Raw genomic sequence first — 17,196 nt, 5'->3', positions numbered from 1 at the left:
CTTCTTGGTCCCAAGATGACCAGCCAAGGGCACCTCATGCGCCAACTGCAGTAGGAAGGGCCTGTAAACCTGGGGTACCACCAACCTCTTGAGGGCACCAGGTTCAGGCTTAGTGGACTCACTAACAAGGAGCTCACCCTCCCAATAAATCCGGAACGTCCTAGGCACTTCTCATTGTGCCTGGGACAGGGTCTGTTTCCTCAGTCCCTCGAGAGAGTGGCACTCTCTCTGTCCCTTACAGAAGTCTGCCCGGGAGGGTCCCCCTTCAGCTAACAAGCATTGAAGGTCGGGATGATCCTCCGGGTTGAGAACCTCTCCCACAGGAGAGTCTTCTGTCTCTTCTCCCACAGGAGTTGAGTTTGGGTTTTCCACTGGACCCAGCCCGTCCGGAGCATGGATCCCATTGGGTGCTGTCGGAACAGCAGGAAGAGAAGGTGTTCCCTCCACAGAGGTGGCCTTCTTGGTCTTCCTTCTTCTTGCCTTAGGCCTCGCCTTTGGCTCGGGTACCTGACTCACAGCCAGACCCGGTGTCACCTGTGACCTAGTGACTGCAGCAGCAGTCATGGGAAGACCATCCGAGATCAACCCCAACTCTACTAGATAATTTCCTAACAGAATGTTAGCAGGGACATTGTCCTGAACCAGGACAGGAAGCTTTGCTGTCTTGTCTCCAATCATGAGTGTGACTAAGGCTACAGGTGATAATTTGGGAGGCCCACCAGCTAACCTGGTGGTTCTCAGAGGAGCACCTACATAGTCCTCTGGCTTGAGCAGGGTCCTGGCCACCACTGTCATGCTTGCCCCAGTGTCTCTCAACCCAGTAGAAGGATGGCCATTCAAGAGGACACTTCTCAAAAACCTATGGGTGTTCTGTAGGATCGTCGCCAGTACTTCTGCATACTGGTCCCAGGCCCCAAGGGACACTAAGGAAATCTCTACCGGAGCACCAAATGTGATCCCGGTAGAGGAGGGGAGGACAGTGGCCTCCACCTCAGACACGGGGTAAGGGTAGGTCAGGCTGACAGCCTGTACTCCAAGTGCCTTACCTTTACACTTGGAGTCACCCCTTCTGTGATCAAGAGCCCCACAGTCCCAACAAGCGCCAGGAGTGTGGGTTATGGTACTGGAACCACTGGGAGCCTGCTTTGCAGCAGGTGGACCACTACTCTTATTCCCACCCACAGATGACTTATCCCCACTAGATTTTTGGGTCCGTGGAGAGGAAGGTTTAGGTTTACCCGACTGTGACTGCTTGTGGGACTCCTCAGCTTTCTGAGAGGCCCCCTTTTCTTTGTCCCTGTCCTTCCCACTGGAGTCCTTAGGGGACACCCGGTGGGAGACCCACTTGTCAGCCAACCTAGCCAGCTTAAAGGGGTCCAAAATGTTCTGGTCAGCCACATACTGATGCAGCTCTGGTGAACAGGTTTCAGAAAAATGCTCAAAAAACAAGAGGTGGGACAATTCAACAAAAGTCTTAACCTGTATCCATCAATCCACCCCATCATGTTCATGTGCGCAGCACTCACCCAGTCAACCCAAGACACATTCTCTCTTTTCTTAAAATCCCTGAACCTTTTAAGGTATTGGGTAGGTGTCTTGCCAAACTTGGCAATCAAAGCAGACTTCATACACTCATACTGACCCCTTTCTTCCACACTCAGCTTCAGAATACAGTCATATCCAGTTTGAGGCACTCTGCTTAACAAACACTTAGCCCAATCTCTTTTATCAACGTCATGAATCGCACAGGCCATTTCAAACGCTTCAATCCATTGGAGGATATCTGAACCCTCCACAAATACACCAACCAAATCTTTCATAAACTTGGTGGCTGGGGACCTGACACTCTCACTGGTTTTAGCTGAAGTCTCCACTCTAGCTTTCTCTAGCTGGATTCTCTGACATTCAGTTTCCTGGCTCTTGAGTTCAAGGTCCTTATTTCTGAGTTCAAGATCCCTATTCTTGAGCTCCACTTGTTGAGCCAACTCCTCTTTCTTAAGTTCAGCATCTATTTCCAACTTGCGGTATTCAAAGGCCAATTTCATCCTTAATAACTCAAGCTCCAAGGAATTGCTGGGGTTTGGAACAGAGGCAGCAGGAATGGTGGCATTCCCAGAAACAGATTCAGCAGAAACCCCAGGGGCAGAGTCCTCATTGGTTGCATTCCCCCCCTCATCAAGAGTTTCACCATCAGTCTGGTAGTCCACCAGGGCAGCTATCAGCTCAGCCCTAGACTTATCCACAAAGTCTAACTCCCTGGCTTCACAAGCACTCTGGAGAGCCTCCAAGCTCATCCGAGTTAATTTGCCATTTGCAATAGATTCCATTGTTTGAAATGCAGTTATCTTGTACACAACTAAACCTTAATTTAATAAAGTGCAGATATTTTGTAAGTGGCACGGTTATACACTGATTCTTAAAACCATAAGCATCCCACCGCTGCCACCAGTGTAAAAGAGAGGACTGGTGGGGGGTGGTCTGTACTTCTGCTCTCTATATGGTAGAGGGGTGGCACAGAGGACCCCAGCCTAGATTCTCTATTCGGTAGCTATGGTCGAGCAATCAAGGCCTAGCTTCTCAGGAGGTGATGCTGGCTGGTTCTTAAGTACAGTGTAGTCCCCAAGCCACCACAAAGGAATGTCCACACACTGTATTGGTTAGAACACAGTCTTTATATAATCAATATTCAAGGTTATGTACACTTATCATAATAACTCACTTTGTACTTAGGAAAATCAACAATGGAAAATATATCCAATTCTAAAGTGGTACCATCCTTTGTATTAGATCTCATTAAAGTGCATCAACAATACTGTAACAATGTCACACAAATCAATAGAGTGAAACCAACAATAGAGAGAGGAGAGAAAATAAGATGGTTGAGCAATAGGCAGAATACTGGCCCCTACCACTAGACACAGTTCTGTGTGGAAATCCCCCCACCTGGGCAACCTGTAAAATAAAGATATAGCACAAGCCCAGTCCATATATTTCTGCAAGTCTTATTCCCTCCTATAATGTTTTTACCCCCCCAATGTACCTGGTGGAGTCGAGTTCTTCGAAGAGGCGTCGACAGATCCTTCTTGAGCGACCCCCTTTCAAGCGGGAGTCACGGATCGTCGAGAGGCGTCGAGAAGCATCGAGGAACTCGGCGTTCGGCGGCGGGGAATCGACGGCCCTTCTTGAATGCCTTCCCTTTCAAGCAGGAGAAACGGGGCGTCGAACGTCCGTCAAGGAACTCGGCGTTCGGCATCGGGGAATCGACAGCCCTTCTTGAATGCCTTCCCTTTCAAGCGGGAGACACGGGGCGTCGAACGTCCGACAACAAACAGGGTAGAACGGCGTCGATGAGGCGGCAGCTTCGATCCAAGCGGTGCTCGGCGACGACGGAGCGTTGGTGTCCTGCAAGGCAGAGGCGTGCGGGGCACCTCGATGACAATTGTTCTGGACCGCAAAGATTGTGGAGACGGGGGCCCAACAAGGGCGTTGAGTCGTTCGAGTCTTTGTGGTCTTCGGGTGGCGGGAAACCCACCGGCAGGTTTCTCCTTCGGCGCGTTGGTTGTCCTCGACTTTCTCCGGCAGGATAAAGCGGTCGACGGTGCGGACGAGGGAGTCCTTCGATTCAAATGTTCTTAGGCAAGGAGCGGAAGGCTCCGGCCGTCGGCGGCACGGCGTCAAGTGGTTCCCACGGCTGGGCAACACAACTTCGACGGGCCTCCAGCGGTTACACAAACCTGCAAACCCTGGTAGACGGCAACGGACTTCGACAGCGGCGATGTCCGGGTGCTTCACTTCGATCTCCTCGGCGGTCCCGTCTCGGATCGGCAGTCTTTCGAGGGTCTGTCTTCCAGGGCGCTTCGGCGAAGATGGAGCGGTGCTCGATGGTCCCTCGGAGCAGGGGAAGAGGGCGCCTTACCAGGTCCTCTCTCAGGTCAGTCTTTGACGATTTCGGCAGCCTTCGGATCGGTCGAAGGAAATGCAGCAGCAAGTCTTCTTCTTCCAGCTGGGCGTCGAGGATCAGCAGTTCCAGTTACTCTTAGATTTTAGACTCAGCTCCAGAACGCTTCTGAACAATTACCAGTGGTGAGAGGTCCCCAGATATACTATTCTGTCTCTCATCCACACTGCTGGCACACACTCAGCAGCCAATCATACAGGAGGGCATTCATGCAGTCAGTCAGCCAATCAGGCACACAGTGCATTCAGGCCACACTCCTCCCTTTCAGACACTCACAACAAGGAATGTGGATTGGGACAAGTACCCAGCCATTCAACACTACACACTGCATTCAGGCCAGTTTCGGGCAGGGCTGTCTCAGTCTTTGTCGCTCATGCCAGAAACCAGACAACCACAACAAGGAGTGTATATTGGTCACACACTCCATTCACCCAGGTCCCACCCACAGGAGGTACCCACAACATACAGTCACTGGGAAGGCTCCAGTCAGTCTAGCTGGGCCTTCACAACAACACCATATATGGAACTTCCACCCAACAGCCAGTCAGGGGGAAGGGACAGAGTCAGGGCTTCCCAGGACTTTGGGAAACAAGGTAACAGGCAATAGAAAGCAAGAGGCCACAGGGGCCATCTTGTTTCCTTTCAGGAATCAACTGATCCCAATGGCAGGGCCTGGGTATCCCAAAATGGAGGACACCCAGAGCACCTGTCAAATTCAGCATGGAGCTGCCACCAGCCCATACCCTGCTCTGTGGGCCACCCACAGGTGCCCAAAAACATACACTAGGGGCACAGGGTTGTACTCCTACCCATGGGTGCCATAAGGGTATCCCATGGGTCTGTTCACCAAACCAAAAGAGAGAGCTGCACTGCCAGGAGTCCCACATGGACTCCTGGGCAGAAAACACGACAGAACACACAATAAAAAGCAGTAAAGGACAAGGATTCAGAGGCCCTGTCCCTCTGATGCATTTCCAGCATCACAATGATCAATTACCATTTGGGGATCTGTACATGCGTCCATAGGTTATTTTTTTCTTTGTCCTTTTCATGTGATGCTCAAGGTGTATCCCCAACACAATGGCTGCTCACTGTACTGTGTGCTGAGCAGTGTGTAACAGGAGACACACACAACATACGGGTTCGGGAGTCACGATTTTGCCTTGCCCAATGTGCATGCAAACAGGCATTCAGTGCTGTGTTCAAGGTATTTACGGGAGGTTGTTGGTCGGTCATTTCATCTGATTCCCTATCAGGCATCATTGTCTCAGGCCACTTTCCATTTATCACATGTCACTTCGTATCTTATTGGTCATGTGTTGGGCTTTTGCTGTTGCATCCCATGTCATGGTGTGGCAGACAAGGGTGATGTGGTTGGGAGGGTTTGGGTGACATACCAGGGATTGTCATGGCCTGTTTTGCGGGTAGGTGGGTGATACATACCTTGCATGTGTTCCTTTTGATCACACAGGATTGGTTATGTTTAAGTAGCTAGGGATGCACACAATGTAGCACTTCCATGGCAACATCCTCAGGGCGGTAAGGTTCTGACAGTTGACTGTTTGTCATCATCGATTGTCACCTTATATGTGCCAGGCCTGTGTGCACTCCGCAGGGGTTGGAGTTTAGGTGAAAAATGTGGCCACAAGCTGGGTCCGGGCTGCCTCGCCACTTGCCCTTTCCCCTCTCATGGGCAGTGCCTGTGCCTGTGGTTGGGGATGCGGGGGCACCACGATGTCCACCGGTACAGCCTGCCGTGTTGCAACATTGTGCAGGACACATGCTGCCACAATGATCCTGCACACTACTGGGGGTGCATATAGTAGCTGGCCGCAAGAGCGGTCAAGGGAGCGGAAGCATGACTTGAGCACTCTGAATGTGCGCTCCACTATGGCCCCGGTTGCAATATGGGCAGCGTTGTATCTTCCCTGGGTGGTGTGGTGGGGTTCCGGATTGGCGTCATCATGTGGTTGCTCAGAGGGTAGGCACTGTCCCCTGGGGAGGTGATAATGGTTGTGATTAGTTGGGTTTGTGTATTTATCTGTGTGTGACATGTATGCATGTGCACAGGCATTTGTACTCACCTAGGAGCCATGTGTCGCCATGCTTCCCAGCTTCCAGGGCCCAGCTCAGGGTGGACATTCTGTATATGAAACTGTCATGGGTTGAGCCAGGGTAGTTTGCATAGACAGAGGTGATGATTCCCTTTGCATCACATACAACCTGCACGTTGATGGAATGCCAGTGCTTGCGGTTTCGATAGATATACTCAGTGGCCCTAGGTGGACGTAGGGCCACATGGGTGCAATCTATGGCACCAAGCACTTTGGGGAAGTGCGCCACCCTGTAGAAGTCCTGGACCACAGCCTGCCTTTCTGCGGGAGTTCTGGGCATATATACGTGCCTGCGGACTGAGGGGCGCGCAGTTATGATTGCCAACACCTGGTGTAGGCAGCATGACTGCGTGAGCTGTGAGACCCCCCCACTATGGTAGTTGTCTGCTGAAATGACCCAGTGGGCAAAAAATGCAGGACATTGAGCACCTTCTCCAAGGGGCTCAATGCTTGGGAGCAGAGGGTGGGGGATGTAAGGTCATCTTCCCACTCCCTGACCAGGTCCAGGATGATATGAGGTGGAAACCTATACCTGCCATAGACCTGGTCGTCAGGCATACCAAAAAAGCTGGTCCGGGGCAAAAAAATGCGGGGCCTGGCTATTCTCCTCCTCCTGCGGTGTCCCACGATCAGTGCTGCGACAAATGGGGCATTCATCGTAGCTGTATATACATGTTTGTTGTTGCGTGCACTTTTATACTGTGTGTGGGACGCTTCCATCTGCCTTTGTGTGGCGGACGTGTTGACACCTGTGCGCGTCTTTTAGCGTGTGCGGGTTTCCCGTATTCGATTCCATGAATACGTGTTGTTTGTGTGCGTGTGGGCGTTCCGTGTATTTCCCTGCAGTACCTCCCCAGTTACGCCTTCTTTTTCACACGCTGTTCCCCATTCAGCGTGTTACGCCCCGTGTCCCGCCCCCTTTTTGGTGTGTGAGCCAACGTTGTGCGCTTTTGCTGGCACGTCACGCACAGCGTTGGGATGTTGCTGTGACGTGTGCGTCGGTGCGCACCATGCTCAGATTTGGCACACATCCCGCAGTGAACACACGCAGGCCCTACCATGAATCGCATGCCTGTGCTTGCTTTTTCACGCTTGCGCCAGCTTGCGCCAAGATTTTCGGTGCACATTTGTTCCATGAATCGGCCCCCATGTCCTATTCTTTATTCGGCAAGTCAGGAATAATTTCAGTATTGACAAATTTCTTGCCGAGTGATTAGATCTATGATGGTGGAATTGATAATTAATCTGAAGTTTATTTGTAAACTACTTATTGCTCTTGAGCAAGAAAAAAGAAAACACACATTAAGAAATAATGGTTGTGATTGAAAATATCATAAATAGGAAAACAATGAAAATGGTCTAAAAGATATATAAACAATAGCAAACATATTTATTCTTCCGAATGTGAGGAACCTTCACTCTACTTGAAACAACGTCCACCACCCTCTTACACACACTCCCCAGGATTAACCAAAGGATAACAGGATGTTGCCGTATAAGCAATGTGCTGTTTCCAAATCTACAATCACTGCCACATCATACCATGTGACATATGTGCAATGATGATTAGGATGAAATATGATTACTTTTCTTCTACTTTTAATTAATGAAACGTACTAATGGTTCACCTCTAGGTCTGACACGTGTTGGTGTTATGTGGAAAATGGCCCCTAGAGTAGAACGATCCTACTTATCTGAGTTTAATGAGCTCTTCTCTAGGAGATTCATGCATTTTGGAGGCATATAAAAGGTGAACAGTCCCAGATGTCATAAGAAATGCAAGGGTGGTTACTACCTGAAGGTGAAGGCAACACATCTTTTAAACTACGTACCTCAAGTGCACCATGAAGGGTGATGTTTCCCAAATTTGAGGACTAGATTAAGGTATTGTCTAGTACAAAAAGTTTATTGGAACGTATTCTATTCAGATAAGGTAGGAAATTGTGTTCAAATAATTAATATGTGGGGTCTAAATAGCTTTATTTTATTTGTATGAAGCTTGTAGGTTATTTTTGTTTGTACATGCACCTAAAAACGAAAAACATATCTTGGCACTTGTAAGCACCAAAAGCACCAGTGGAACGAAGGAAAGTGAAGACATAATTGCTGATCCCCGCATTGTCGCACAAACAAATTGAGCGATCCTGGCCAACTAATGTGATCACGTCAATTCCCTAATCAGCAAAACTTGACAGCACTTGGAAATAGACTAATCCTTACTATTGATATGCATTTTAAAAGAAAAAACATTTAAAGTCGTCCTTGTGGTAGTGTTGAATATTGTCTGCAATGGTATTCATATGACTGTTTTGAATGGCTTACAAACCAAGGTAAGCTATTTACACCAGGAACATATACATTGCTTTTCAGGTTGTCAAATCTTAGTTGCAACACAAGTAACAAACAGAAACAAATATGAAACTTATGTATTTGCATTTTCTGCAGTTGAATAAAGGTAATCTGCAAAAGACACATGGAAATATATACACTTCTCTGAGTACATCATTAAGAAACACAAAACATGATTTAGTCCTCAGCTCAGAAGTGGTATATGGTTATTAAAGTAGCGCAGCAATTGCTTGGAACTGGAAGCTGGTGCCCCTCTAGGAAATAAGAATGATTATGCAATTGAAAACATTTGTTTAAAGTGCATGTCCTTGGAAAAAGACCAAACACTTTTCCAGTTAGCTGAAGTTCTCCATTATTACAATACTTGTGAAATGCAATTCTGCTCTTTGTTTATCTTGTCAATTCACACCAGGACAATGCCTGAGTAAGCTATTATTTGCAGTGTCATTTAATATGGCATTAAGCTCCATGTTGGAGGCAGGCATGGCTGGAAAAGGACCAGCAGCCTGAGCCTAAGCATTCCTGAGCAAAGAGCTGTGGCCCATTAAGAGCCATGTCTACCTGGAAAAGGGGGTGATAGCCATTTGCAAACCAGGGTTCTTCTGGGGTGCACAATATTTGTATTTTCTTTTACAGGAAATGGGCTGCATGTGTATTGCGCAAGCCCAATCTCCCTTAAAAAAAAAAATAAAAACATGATGGTCACTGCCATAGGAAAAGGGACATAGTCCCATTTCCATTTCTATGGTGACCATGGTTGAGAGGAGTTCCGTGACCGGGGAACAAAGCTCTGGTCCAACAGGTAAGAGTGGAGGGAGATGGTGAAAAGGTATGGTTTGTTTTGGGAGGTCAGAGGGAGGTCAGAGGGAGGGCGGGTACATGGGAAGGCAACAGGGAGGGGCTCGCCACAATACAGAGGGCACGACCCGGGGGAATGACCTTGGTTTGATGGAAACAGCGGGCAGCACACTGTTTGTTCTCGCCCACATTTCCAGACACCTGATTGGCTGATCACCTTTCCCAGGTAGCAAATTAACTTTTCTTTTCAAAGGACAATGTCATTTTATGCAGAAATATCATGTTTAGTGCCAATTGGAAATTAACATTGGGGGCTTCAGGTTAAACTTGCATAGCACAATTTGATGAGAATGTTTTTTTCTTTGAGAGCTGGCTAAGATTTTCAGGAGATCAATGCAAAATCTACAGAAAACAGACCTCCCACACACTATTTAGTTTTGGATGGTGGGCTAGCTCAATTTTGGGAGAAGAGAAAATGAGAGTTTTATTGAGGTGATTCTGATTAGAGACAAGATTGACATCTGCACGAATAATTCTTGAAATCATTGGCAGTTCAATGGAAAGTGACTCTGCTTGCCACTTTCAAAGATAAAAACTAGTGATTAAAACAATTATGCTTACAAATCAAGATTGGTAGGCAAGGAAGAAGAAGTGGTTTAGGTAGCTCAGAGCTAGACAGAACCACAGCTGTGCGATCAGGCCAGGAGAAGAAAGAAGCAGACAGATGTGACGTTCCTGAAGGCAAGAAGGGCAGAGTTTCTGGTTAGCAGAACCACAAGGCTGGATTGTCTGGGTAAGAGGAATAAAGCAGCTAATTTAATGCAGTGGTCATGGCAGAGCAGATTTGTCTGCAGTACTAAATTGGTCACTATACCATTGATTCCCAACTCCAATTGCTGTACTAGCTTGAATAATTTTGAGGCAGAACTGAAAGTAAATATTGAAGTGCCTTGATTCGAAGAAGTAAGCAGTTTGTAAAAGCCTCCCCATGAAAGTAAATCTGCCTATGCCCTAAAACATTGTCCTTTTGTTCCTAAATTCTAACATTTTGAGTATTTCAACATGTTGGCTATTTTAATCTTTTAAAGGCCAAACTAAGCCATGTATTCCCATTTCACAACACATTTTGGACGTTCGTGGTTACAACATTAAGAGACACCGTGATATATTTTTTTCAGGTAACCTTTTAACTATCCACTTGCATGGCCCTCACTGAGTTTATTGTGATACTGAGTCTTGGCAGATCACATTAAGACCTGCCTATGCTGCCCCTCATATTTCTTTGGGCAGGATAAGTGGAGGCATATAAGCAGAGAAGATGGAAGAAAGGAATCGTTACTGCAGGATTTAAAATAGTTGTTCTGTATTTTGCATCCATGACTTTAGATAGCTTGTTGTTTATTTTGGATAAATGTCCCCAGAAGCCATGGACATCATGTTTTAACCAGTTCCATTTAATAGGTCAAACTGTGGTTGGTATAGCCTCACCTGTTCCCTGGCTTGCCAATCTTGACAACACTACAGAGAGTACAATTATACATTGTACTGTACCACAGTGGCTAAACACATTGCTGATTCGTCACAGGCTGCTTTACATTCTAGATGTGAGTTTGTGAAAAGTAAAATGCTACCTCCCTATTCAACTACTTTAAAAAATAATAATATTGGGAATTCCATGCTGTTTGACTATACTAATTTTCAATGCTCATACATTGGGCCTCATTACACAGACGGCAGTAACCATGGCGCTATTAGCGCCATGCTTGCCGCCGGTATTTTACCGAATCCGCCATGGTGAATGGCGGAATTACTGCCCTATTCCAAGGTGTGTGGGGGCAGTAATTCCCCATTCACCATGGCCCTTCCCCATTCCCATTTTTGCCCTCATAGGGCTCAATGGGAATGGGAAGGCGGTAATTACGGTACCGCAAATTGCGGTACCGTAATTACCCCCTAGGTCCCTTTGCGGGTCCCGTCCTTAACAGCTGATAAAAGCAGCCATTAAGGTAGGGTCCCACAAAGGGACCTCGTAGTAAGGCGGTAAGGGTTTACCGGCACTGGTACCCTTACCGGTACCGGTAAACCCTCACCGATGTCCGTGTAATGAGGCCCATTATCTTTAAAAGAGACTACATATACATAAATAAGAAAGAGTGAGATCATTCTAATTGTGTTTCTATGTATGAGAATAAAAACACTGTATTGTACGTATACATGCTTGTTCTTTTGGTGGTAAAACTGTGTAGGTGAGTTTTTGATAACATCTCATGTTAATCATACACACACGGCTATTAGGAATTAGTTCTGAGATTATTTAAGAGGTAGACTCCAGCAAAATTGCTGTCCTATAGTAAGCCTTCCATGTGCTCAGGAAGGTTCCCTGTCTTTGCTTTGATTGTATTTACTGTGCAGGTTTTCACCTGCAGGAAAATTCATCCGAGCACTTCCTTCACTACCTTGACCCACCTCTTTGAAGTGGGGTCCTCTCCGTTCCACCCAATGCATTACCTCCACCTACCATGGAGAGAGGGTGTCACCCCGTCCCAATTTCTCCCCCTAACCATCACCTTGCTAAAGCTGTAGCTCCCCCTGCCGTATCCCCCATCCTCCATACCTCACACCATCACTGCCTGCAGTGACACTTAATAATGTAATGTTGTATATTTAAATAGTACTCCACTTTAGTTTGAAGCACTTGCCCTCTTAGGTTGATGTTACCACTGTAAGTCATCTGTCTTCTTATATACATTTTGTTTCTCTTTGCTTTGTTTTATTCCTTGTATATGTCCTAATTTTTTTATTTTTTTATTATACTTGTACATAATCAAAAAAAAAGCGAAATTATTTTTACAAGCAGATGTCGCTTAAAATAAATCAAAGTTCGTTTCACCCATTTTCTTTCCAAGGCAGGATCATTTTCATTCCAAAGGTAGAGTCGAATCCTGTATGGCGCGAAGAGTGGCTTGTGATCAGCAAGCAGGAAGAACAGCTTTGCTAGACCTAGTTTCCGTGGAAACTCATGAGCTGGAAGAAGAGAGCCTAGAGTAGCTCGAGCCTATCAAAGATTGTGAGGTTCAGGTGAGGGTTTAAGTCCCACGGCGTTGATTTTGGCAAAGGCCTCTTCGATTATTTTAGCCGTGGCAACTGCCCAGCGAGATTTTTCCCCAGAAATCAAACGGCACCACCATGTGTTTTCTTCAATCACGATCGGGTCGTGCCATAATGTCCTAATTGTGTACACCCTCATAAAACTGGCTCACTATTTGTTCTCATCTTTATGCTATTGTAGAGGCACGTTAATGCGAATGCAGCAGCCATCTGTAAATCTGTTCTTGTAAGTCAGTAAGTCATGTCTGATTGAAATTGACATCCCTGTTCATCAAACAAATATAAATACTAAAAACATAATTCCTCCTCCTCCACTTCCTGTCATGGACAGTGATGTGGCACCCTCCTCTACCCCGCCCCCTTCATGTCTCTTTCCCGCCCCTTTATATCATGATGTCATAAGCAAGTCTGGGTGAACCTCTCACCAGCCTTGCTCATGGCTCGAACTGAATATGCACCCCCATATTCAGAAGTCCTGTGAGATACTGCATCTCCTGCCAGCAGTCAATCAGGTTGCTGATGCACTCACGTGCACGTTTGATGGATGCATGTGTTCAGTTGGCCAATCAAAATCAACAAATCCCCCAGTAAGCTTAAGTGTGGTTTGTGAGGTTTGGAGTCCTAAATTACAGAAAGCACTTTAACGTTCAGCGTGTGGGTTTTGTGCAGCCGTAGGAGCACGTGTTTAAAGAGCAAGGCCAAAGATTATGTATACGAGGGGTTTTGTTAGATGTTATACTTGAGTGCTTTTTGGTCTGTGTGTTTTCCCCGTTCGTCAGTTTGTGTATTATCCCCCCTTTGTAATATTGCCTGTACCACTGATAATATTCAGAACAACAAGAGTCGCCAAAAGCGCACCGCTTTCAGATGATTTGGAATGTGTCTGACATGTTTCACCCAGGCTTAGTAATAGGGAATTTCTTTCTAGTGACTTTCCTTCATTGTTTTCCTTTCACGGAGACACAACCTGCCTTTAAAGATAAAGACATATCAAAGTCGGTTCTCCCAGTGTGGGAATGAACAGCAGCATTAGACAAATACGTTATTTCATATTATCCCACGTGGGTAAATTGCCCCCTGTAAAAAGACGTATGTTTGTTTCGCCGCTCAAAAATAAGCAGAGGGCAGACACGTTGTGTACACCTTGTGCTCCTTGAATAAAGCTTTATTCGATCAAGGTCTGTAGCACTTGTGACCTTGTCCACATGGGTGACTTTCACTTTAGGTGTCACGTGAATCACAGGCACTCCATCAAGCTGCCACGCTGCGCTGTGTGCCCTTGTTAGTTTACCCAGTCCTCTAAAAATATCCAGCAGCTCGATAAGGAAGATGGCGGTGCCCTTGGATTTCACTTAAGGTGACCTTAATTTCCCGCATCAGATCACCTCTGGAGCAGCAGCAGCCATGCAACTAACTGATCGAACTTCAGTGCAGGCAACACAATGTATGTGTATCATGCATTAATGACAACATTCAACTCAAACTTGAGATGTGCTTTGAGTGACAAGCCGTCAGAGATAACGTTTTGATCTGAATCGTGTGTCAAAGTCTTTGATATGTGCAGATGTACGTGAAATGTCTTGCATTTCTTTTGCTACATGTTCAAACTCGACTACTGCTCTTGTGTTTCTCGGACCACGTGGCCATCGCTGTCCAATCACGTGCACTTTGTTGTATTAGCATTCAAATGAACATGGTAACTTTACTAGTGATAAAAGCCCTGTTAGTGGAAAGATCATGGATGCAATGTGCAAGTAAATATGACTCTCTGCCTCCTTGCTGCAGGCAAATAAAAGAACCATTCTGCATTCCGAATAGTGCCACCTGCTGGCTAACAACCCGAGGTGGAAAATGCGTGGCCTAATCTGCGAGGTCGACCATGTTTGAGATGTATGTCTTCACTGTGCCTACTTGTCATGGAGAGCAACACTTTGATACAACTTTATGTTCCGCAACGCGTTCCTTTGGACCCAGAGGCTAGTATTTAATGGTTGGTGTATTTGTAAATGCCTCGTCTTCGTCTACACGAAAAAGGAAAGACCTTGCAAGCCGAAACCATACAAGATTCATAATAGTTGGGTTTAGTGTAAATAGTAGAATTTATAGATCTTAATTATAATATGTGATAAGTTAGATAAAATGTGTTCTGATTATCTTGAAACTAGAATCATTTTGAAACCCGTGTAATGTTTGAATATGTTGTTTTTTGTGAAAATGTAAATAAAGAGATGACAAATAAAAAATAAATAAACCATACCTGATGCTCATTCAGAGGAAGGAAGGAAGGAAGTAAGGAAGGAAGGAAGGAAGGAAGGAAGGAAGGAAGGAAGGAAGGAAGGAAGGAAGGAAGGAAGGAAGGAAGGAAGGAAGGAAGGAAGGAAGGAAGGGAGGGAGGGAGGGAGGGAGGGAGGGAGGGAGGGAGGGAGGGGCAAGGGATCTTTTGTCCCTTTGAAGGTCTGTCAGATCTGCAACACTGTGTGTGCAGGCTGCCCACGTCCCTCTCACTTCCCACCATATTGACAAGGCTCTCTCAGTGTGATGGCAACATTCCTCCAGGACACACTTGATGTCTCCAAAACCAGACTTTTCCCAACATTCCCTGCACTTGCACAATCTCAATGTCACTAGGCCTAGTAAGATAGATCGTTGTTTTTGTCCTCTGTCTGTTACCCCTCCCATGCCTCGTCACGCCTTGAAACACATGTGTATAGGCGCGTTATAGATGCCACATCATATCATATCATAACATCAGGGATGCAGCTGGCACCGCTGCTCTCAGTTTCATTTTTAATGGTAAAAGACACAGCACCTCCCCTCCATCAAGATATCTGTGCTATTCAAATGAAACACCTGTGTAAAGGCGCGTTACAAATGCCATATCATACCATGTCATAAAATATCATTCCTCTGTTAATGCTGCTGTCTGCAATTCTGGGGCAGTTCTAACAAATGTGTACCTGATTATTTGACTCTCACCCTCATAATAAGAGACATAGACATAGAGTGAGACTGAGAGTGAGAAACAGAGAAAGAGAAGGAGAGAGAGAGAGAGAGAGAGAGAGAGAGAGAGAGAGAGAGAGAGAGAGCAAAAGGGGCCAGAGAGAGAAAGAGAGGGGGAGAGGGAGAGAGACATAGTATCAGGGGTCAAGCTATGATTGTGTTGTTAAAGTACTGTTATTTTATTGTTTTAGACTGTAAACATTCCTTCCAGCTTATTTTTTTAAATAATGTTTGTGGGAATTGTAAGATTTCTTCTAACATCATAAATTATATTATTATTTCAGCGGCTCATAACTCCCTAAACAGAGTTTATAGAGTGATGTGTTGTGCATTCCTTAGTGATGTATGTCTGATAATCGGGGCTCCTTTGGACAGTGCTTGCTGTGCATGGCCAGCAGCCATGTTGTCTGGACACTGTGCTCGCAGCATGGTATTCGGCCCTGTTCCCAATTAGTGACTTTCAGTAGCCCACATGCACTTAGACGTGCAGTGAGCTGCAGGTGATTTAGATGCGCTGGCAAGGGCCAAAGGCTTAGTCTCGAGAACCATTACGTGACCAGAAGTGCCTCTGTGCTTATGGTTAAGTTGACGGTTGTGTTAAAGATATTATTTGCAGTGTATAATTGTTAGTCACTCCTGGACGAATCTTTCCAAAAACCTTCCAAAAACAGAAAACATCCAACTCTGAATTGTTTTGGGATAGTTCATGAAATTCTGTCCAGGGGGCAAAGTTCTAAGAGGAGATTTCCAAAAATTTAAATCTCCATTAGAGCATTAGAATGTTGGCAGCTCCGTCGCAGACAATGCAGTGGTGTAGTGTAGGACAACAATGGGCCTCAACCCGAGTTTGGAGGTAGCCATGGTGCTAATAGCGCCATGTCTGCCTCCAAAACCGGGTCCGGTCTGGTTGACTTACCGGGACTTACCGGGACTTACCGGGACATTCCGACCTGTGCGGACAGGGTAAGTCCCCATTCAACCAACCATTCCCCATTCCCATTTGAGCCCCCATAGGGCTCAATGATAATGGGGAAGGCGCTAATTACGGGCCCATTTTTAGCACCCTGGTCCCTTAGCGGGACCCGCAAAAGACGTGTGGTCAGACCACACGTTCTTTGCGGCTCTCTCAAAGGGACCTCAGAATTGGGCAGTAAGGGTTTAATGGCACCAGTCTCCTTACCAGTGACCGTTAACCCTTACCGTCCAACTCGGAATGAGGCCCACTGTATCAATAATCACCAGTTCCATGTGCTGGAATTAGTGATTTTTGCTACTAGCACCCCGGGTTTCCAAATACTTACCAAAGATGGTTGCCACGGATTAGGAAGGCCGACTCCTTCTTTCATTTCCATGGCGGACAGCATAGCGGAGTGGGAGCAGCACCGACGGCGGCGGGCGCTGTCACAGTAGTAATGAGGAAAGGGGGTCTGAGGGGATTGAAAATTGGATGGGAGAGAGGGGGGAGAAGGTAGAGCGAGGGAAGGAGCCATCAGGTTGCTTAGAATGAGGGATTGGATTAGGAAATTCAGCCCATGATCCGAGCAACCTGATTGGTTGCATCCCCTGCACCGAGTGCTAATGGCTGATATAAATTATCCCCGACAACATTCAGATATTTCTCCTTTGTCTCTATCATTTTTAAATAGAGTATTTCACCCTCAAGGGGTGGACTGTTCTATTATTAAAACATGTCTGTGTCATGCTATACTAGCCTTTGATGCCCTGCGAATCATTTTTGGCCCTTCCCTGTGGCTAGTATCTAGAGGTTATGGAAAGGATATACATGGCTGGCATAGGCCCTTAAAAGAGGGCAACACTGCTAACTTCAAAATTCTCTATAAAACATGTGCTCTCACATATCACACAAAA

Source organism: Ambystoma mexicanum, chromosome 8 (genome assembly GCF_040938575.1).
Source record: "Ambystoma mexicanum isolate Mex_15411 chromosome 8, UKY_AmexF1_1, whole genome shotgun sequence".
Taxonomy (NCBI): domain Eukaryota; kingdom Metazoa; phylum Chordata; class Amphibia; order Caudata; family Ambystomatidae; genus Ambystoma; species Ambystoma mexicanum.
This window is presented reverse-complemented; position numbering follows the sequence as displayed.